The following is a 6,924-nucleotide window of genomic DNA, read 5'->3' on the forward strand; positions in this document are numbered from 1 at the left end:
GTATGACCGCGCACACCCAATCCTCATGGCAGACAGTCTGGAATTTCTTTTTTTAAGAGGTTTTTGCTATAGGGCGTGTGCGCTCGCCAGAAAGGCAGAGAGAGACAGAGAGACAGAAAGCGAGAAATCGCCCCCCAGGGGGAATGGCCATGTCACAATCCCTTCTCCTCCATTCCCCTCTCCGGATCTTGGGCATGCACACACACGTGCCTGACATGAATTTAAGCCACCAGGTCCGGGACTCGAATCGTTGTTGACTACATAGGAGTCCAGCAACATAGCCATTACGCTAACTGCTGGTCCCTGAAATTTCTTCAGAATGTGGCTGGTCTCTCTAGGATAATGGTCTAAAGTCCAGAGGTCAGCACCCTGGAGAGCCTGCAAAGAGGCATCCCCCATTCCAAACAACTTTGCCTGGACTCAGGGGAGTTCTCTGAGCAGGGTGGGTAGAGCTGGGTAGGGGCTGACAACCTAGGTTGGGTCCAGCCTCATGGCACCTGGGGCAGATGACGAGCCCCCTGAGGTCTGTCCTGGTTTCCCCACCCCTGGTCCACAGAGCTGTCCTCCCCTCAGCACTTCCAGGGCAGGGCCATCCCTCACCACCCTCCACCCAAAGCTTGGACCAGAACTCAGCCCCTCCCCCTCTTCCTTATCTCTTTTTCTAACCTTTTGCATTTTTTTAGTCTCATTTCCTGTCGGGTTTTGCATTTCCCTCCTCCGCCCCTCCCAGCCTATGACACACTTTCTCTCCTTTTTTTCTCTCTTTTGCTTGCTCTGGCCTCTGAACTCTGGCCCGGGCCCTGCGCAGCCCCCTCCTGGCCCTGCAGCCCCTGGGCGGGCAGTGCCCCTAGCAGGGGTCGGGGCTGCGGGGACCGAGGGCTGGGCCGCCAGGAGGAAGCCGGCAGCCTGCGTGGAGGAGGTGCCCAGCGCTGCTGTTGGAGCATGAGCGCCCCAGGTAGGGTGCGGCAGGGAGAGGGGGGGTGGTGCTGGTGGAGGAAGCTGGAGGGGGACTTGTTCAGGGGGAAACATGGGGGAGGAGACGCGTTGGGGGACTTGAGGGGACACCGTGGCGGAGACGCGATGGGGCCGTGGGGGATGGGAGTAGTCTATTCGCCCCTGTGATCCTGGGGCCTCATCTTTCTCCCACAGCTCTCTCACCCCTCTGCTCTTTCCCCTTTGGAACCTTTTTTACTTTCTACCTCCCTGTGTCTCTCCTCCGTGTCTCTGGCCATCTCTGAAAGTCTCCACGTGGCAAGTCCACACATTCCATGGAAAGGAAGAGGAGAAATGGGTGGTCAGGAGGCAGCAGCGGCCAGGCAGGGCCGCCCTCACGCACCTGCCTCCGAGGGAGGAAGAGAACCTTTTCTGGTACCTGAAAGGCCCGGAAGTTTGCAGACCACAGCCCAGCCTGACTCAGAGGCTCCCAGAAGTGGGGCCCCGCTCTGGCAGGGGGGACAAGCCCACCAAAATGGGATGAGGAGGGGGAAAAGACAGCCCCCTGGGGAGAGTAAAGGAGCCTTGTCAGGATCATAGCATGTGCCCTGTTCCCAGACAAGCCAGGAGCAGGCCCCAGTGGCTCCCCAAGCAGACTCCCAGCCTGGCCTGGGCCGCCCGGCACTTTGCCATGCCCTCTGCTGAAAGAGGCCGCAAGTCTTTCCTGTTCCTTGTGGGTCCTGAGCACAGGTGGAGGAGTCTGTTGCATCACACAAATCTGTGCAGCCAGCAGCAGCCTGCAGCTGAGTCAGTCCCAGCGTTCACAGGACTGTGCCTATGCTGTGAGCCTTTGTTCCCCGGCTGGCTGGTCTCAGCAGAGAGCCACCACACACTTGGTCTGGGACCAAATTGACCCCGGGTGCAGGTCTGCTCTCGAACCCTTTGATGGTGTAGCTCAAAAAATAAGTATCCTGGGAACCAGCAGTTAGCGTAATGGCTATGTCGCTGGACTCCCATGTAGTCGACCGTGGTTCGCGTCTCAGACCCGGTGAATTAAATCTCACGCCGGGCGCGTGTGCGTGTGTGCCCAAGATCCCGAGAGGAGAATGGAGAAGAGATTGCGGCGTGACCATCGCCCCTGGGGGGTGATTTCTCGCTTTCTGTCTCTATGTCTCTGTCTGCCTGGCGAGCGCACGTGCCCTATAGCGAAAACCTCTCCAAAAAAAAAAAAAAAAGTATCCTATACTTCTTTCAGAAGGGCTAATGTTAACGACCTGTGACCTACCAGACTAGGAACAATGCTGGTCAATCATCCCATTTGTCGAGAGCCTAAAATGTGCACCAGAAACCCCAGGCGCTGGGAATTAATGCAAGGAAAGGAATTTAGCTCAAATTCTCCACTCCTGTGCTTACCCTGAAACTCTAGTCCTCTCCACCCACAAGGCATCTGCTGTGGACAAAACGAGTCCACGATGAAACCTTGTCACATCCCAGTGAAATGGTTTGGACCTGTGTCAATTTTACTAGCACAGGTCCCAGAAAGGCAGGATGCTGGCCTCGAGGTCCCAGCAGTCTTAACATTTGCATGTGAGTGGTCTTCTTAAAGTTATGGTAATTCATATATAACGTAAAATTAACCATTTTAACCGCTTTAAAGTAAACAGTTCAATGGCATTAAGCACCTCCACCATGTAGTCCAGAGCTCACCATCGATCTGCAGGGTTATTCCATCTTCCCAAACTGCAACTGTACTCATTAGCACTAATCCCCATTCTTCCCTCTGGTAGTCCCTGGCACCCCCCATCCTACTTTCTGTTTCTGTGAGTGTGACTACTCTAAGTACCTCAGATGAGTGGAATCCTACAGTATTTGTCCTCTTGTGTCTGGCTTACTTCACTGAATATAATATTCCCATAGTTCATCCCTATTGTAGCAGGCGTAAGAATATCTGCCTTTTTTAAGGCTGAATAATATTCCATTATCTGGATATACCACATGTTGTTCATCCATTCTTTCTTTAAAATGTCATTTTAGAAAATGACTTCTAAACCTAACTCTTCTAAAGAGGGTATTGTTTGTTGGACTCAATCAGTGGCCACTGTGCAGGTGGCTTTGTACTTGGTGCCCTGATGCCACAAAAGGAATGCGAGACATAGTCCTTTGCCTACGTAGGTCTTGTCGGACAATCTGTGTGTGCCATGATCAGAGTGTGGCTGAGACGTAAGCTAGATGGAAGGGGGCAATGTGGGAGATAGATGGTGAGCCTCAGAGGGCACAGGGATTAATAGAAGATTCCAGACTGAGATTGCATTGGAAAGGTAACGTCTGGACTTCTTTCTTCACTTTCCTATGTAGTGTTTCTCACCCTTCTGATAAAAGACTTGCTTCCTGGGGTTGACGGGATGCGTGTCTGTGGTTTGGTAGTGGCAGGGAGATGCGGAGTGGGGGTGATAGAGATGAAGAGGCTCCTGTGATTATAGCTCCTCATGGCATGTCATGCATGAAAGGCCAAATTGAGTCCCAATTTTCAGATGATTATGATGAAAAGGAATGTCAAATGCTGAAAAATTGGGCCTCCTCAAATCCGTTTTGAAAACTGCCTTTAATTCTCTTGCTTTGCCTCTGCACTCCCTGCTTGGAAGAGAGTGTCTGGTCATCAAGACAAGGGATTAAGTCTCATGCGGGCCAGAATTCTCAGATGACCACTCTGACTCCCCGCACAGCTCATGCTGGGTTGTTTCTTGCAGAGCCAAATCTGTGAATCTTGTGTTTTTTAAAAAAATAAGATCAAGAGAAGAAGGCAATAGGGGGTCAGCATGCCATCTTTTATGTCTAAGGCCATGAAAATATGGGTTCCAGGCGTGACCACTCATCCGCACGAGCTGTGTGACCTTGGACAGGCTTGGTCACTTAAGCTTGCTGAGAGTCATTTCTCTAATGAAATCAGGATATTAATACAGATCATTTTCAGTATTGTCAGTTACATCAAGCATAAAATGAGAAAATACGACATAATATTATTACCTGTGCTGCTATTATCGAGATTTGGACCCTCGCCAGAAACTGGCCTTGGGAGTCCAGACCTAGGGCGGGCTCCGCTTCCTCACACTGACCAGCTGGGTGGCCTTTGTTATTTATTCTGGTTCAGCTTCGGTTTCCTTGTCTACAATCCTGATTTTGCAGGGGGATTGTGAGGATCTGAGGAAATCACAGAGCAGAAGCTCAGTAAATCTACCTCGTAGTTTACATTATCCAGTTGGTCTGGAAAATATTTGGATTGGTTGAAATACTGACACAGAAAGAAAAGAAAAAGACAACTTTAAAAAACTGTCTTTTGCCAGTGAGCATATGCACTCACCAGAGATCGAGGGAGGCAGAGAAAGCACCCCCACCCTCAACTGGGCCATGGTCACACTACAGTCCCTTCTTTTCCATTTTTTTATCCTGTTGGGATTTTGACCAGACACAAATATGTGCCCTGTATGTTTCATAAACTGCTGGGTCTAGGATTTAAACAGTCCAGTTGTCCATGTGGGATCCAGCTGCCTTAACCACTAAGCCATGGGCTGGCACAGAAAAGACAACTTTTTTTTTTTTTTTTTTTGAGAGGTTTTCGCTATAGGGCGCGTGTGCTCGCCAGACAGACAGAGAGAGACATAGAGACAGAAAGCGAGAAATCACCCCCCGGGGGGATGGTCACGCAGCAATCCCTTCTCCTCCATTCTCCTCTTGGAATCTTGGGCACACACGCACACGCACCCGGTGTGAGTTTTAAGCCACCGGGTCCAGAACACAAACCGCAGTCGACTAAGTGGGAGTCCAGCGACATAGCCACTACGCTAACTCTGGTTCCCAAGACAACTTTTAAGGAAGCTCCTTAAGAATGTTTTTCTGGGGACCAGCAAGTGGTGTGATGATTAAGGTGCTGGACTCCCACACAGCCAATCACAGTTGGAATCATGAACCTGGCGGCTTGAAAATCATGCTGGGTACGCATGTGTGTGCATGCTCAACATCCCAGGTGTGTGGACATACTCCCTGGTGTGTTGTGTGTGTAGGGGAGGATTTCTCATTTTCCCTCTCATGGTCTCTCTCTCTCTGGTGAGTACACACACACACACACACACACACACACACACGCGCACCTTTTTTTTTGAATAGAAAAATGAAGATTCCCAGATGCCAGCCTCTTCATCTGTATGGGGCTACACAGGAAGAACATGGATAGAGCATGTTACATACAAGGAACATGTCCCAGGCCTCATCCTCACACTTTCCTTGAGGATTTCTAGCCCTCTGGGTCAGTTGTTTTAGTGGAGTAACTATTTTCAGGAGAGTAACCTTTTAGTGTTGTGATTTGTCAAGGGCTCAGAGAGAGATTCTAATGGTCACTATCAAATTTGAGTAATGGGTGTCCATGGCCCAGTGCCAGAGGATGATAAAAGTTCTCCTCCTGGTCCTGCCTGCTGAGTTCTCACTCCCTCTTCCTCTCATTAGCTCCCCCAAGTGCATCTGCTCTCTATCCAAGGGCTCAGCCTGGGCTATTCCACACATTTGTGCAAGCCAGAGAGGGGGAGGTGCAAAATCCATAGACGACAGCGTCCTACCCCTTGTGGTTTCTGTTTCACGTTCCTCTCCACTTTGGGAGCATGCAGTCTTTATACCTAAGTACAACTTCAGAGTAGGGGTTCCTTCATGCCCTGTGCTATGTATCTCATAGACCTTGGCAGTGTCAGAGGCAATACCTGCCGGGAACCTGCTTTTTACAGTCTCTGCCTTCGCTCTGGTACTGGCCTAACCCATCAAGAGGCAAAATGCTCTACTGGAAGATCAAGGAGCTTGGAGATAGGCAGAGGGGGTGTCTATCCTACTAGCCCTGTGACCTCAGCGACGTCAGCCAAGAATAGGTTTAGCCTCAGTCACACATTTGTAAAATGGGTATAAAAATACCACTCCTAAATTAACATTGACCAAAGTGTTTCAAATGCTGTGTTAAAGTGCTCAGAGGACTTCTGCTTTTAAGTTTTACTTCCAACTTGGTTATTTTGAGGGTAAGAGGTAGAACAGTCATGAGTTCAATGCAAAACAGAATATGTATGATGAAGAGCTATTTTCTTATTGCATAAAACTCATAAATCAATTAAATGCAGGGACTGGTAAACGTTTACTCGAAAGGTCCAAGCAGTAAATATTTCAGGTCTCTGTTGCAGCTACTCAGCTGTGTCATAGAGTGAAAGCAAACACAGACAGGAATGAGTTTGGCTGCATCAGGCCGGTGGCACAGGCGGAACACGGTTACCAGATTTGGCCCTCACCAAAGTTTGCAATTCCAGAATTGGAATTAGAGTTCAACCCAATGAAAAAATGATTAAGGAACACAAACAAACAGAATGTCAATCAACATGCTTCACTTATAATTATACCAACATGAAGGAATACAGCAAAGACATAACATTTTTCACCTGCCAGGCTGGCAAAGATCAAAACGTTTGATAAAACCTAACATTGGCAAGGGAAAGGGGAAGCAAGCATTGTTATATACTGTGAATTTGACAGTATTTACCAACAGTGTAAATGAATAAACCCTCTGGTATAGGAACTTGGCTTCTAAGAAATTATCTCATGGATATACTGGATAAGTATGCAAAGAATTTTTGCATGCAGGTGTTCGCTGGAACTTTTTTTTAGTTTTGTTTGTTTGTTTGTTTGTTTTTTTAGGTTTTTGTCATAGGGCACATGTACTTACTAGAGAGAGATAGGGAGCCAGAAAGTGAGAAATCACCACCCTAGGGGTGATGGCCATGCTGCAGTCCCTTCCCCTCCATTCTCCTCCTGGGATTTTGGGCATGCACACACATGCGCCCAGCATGATTTTCAAGCCACCAGGTTCGGGATTAGAACCATGGTTGACCTTGTGAGAGTCCAGTGCCTTAATCACCACACCACCTGCTGGCCCCCTGTGTATTTGTTTGTTATAAGAAAAAAGCTTGA

At 49.0% G+C, this 6,924-nt stretch overlaps 1 protein-coding gene across 3 annotated transcripts in view; it reads left to right on the top strand.

Annotated features, from left to right (window-relative positions):
- Nucleotides 1-724: 724 nt before the first annotated feature.
- CARD11 (caspase recruitment domain family member 11) overlaps nucleotides 725-6,924 on the top strand; it is a 147,494-nt gene continuing 141,294 nt past the window's right edge. For 2 of the 3 annotated variants that reach the window (XM_027768023.1, XM_006167837.3), the window contains exon 1: nucleotides 725-955. The gene's annotated coding sequence lies outside the window, so the exon portion shown is untranslated. The remainder of the gene's footprint in view (nucleotides 956-6,924) is intronic. The other variant, XM_027768018.1, reaches the window with a different exon arrangement.

This window comes from Tupaia chinensis, unplaced genomic scaffold, assembly GCF_000334495.1.
Source record: "Tupaia chinensis unplaced genomic scaffold, TupChi_1.0 Scaffold145208_1, whole genome shotgun sequence".
In the NCBI taxonomy this organism is placed as follows: Eukaryota; Metazoa; Chordata; class Mammalia; order Scandentia; family Tupaiidae; genus Tupaia; species Tupaia belangeri.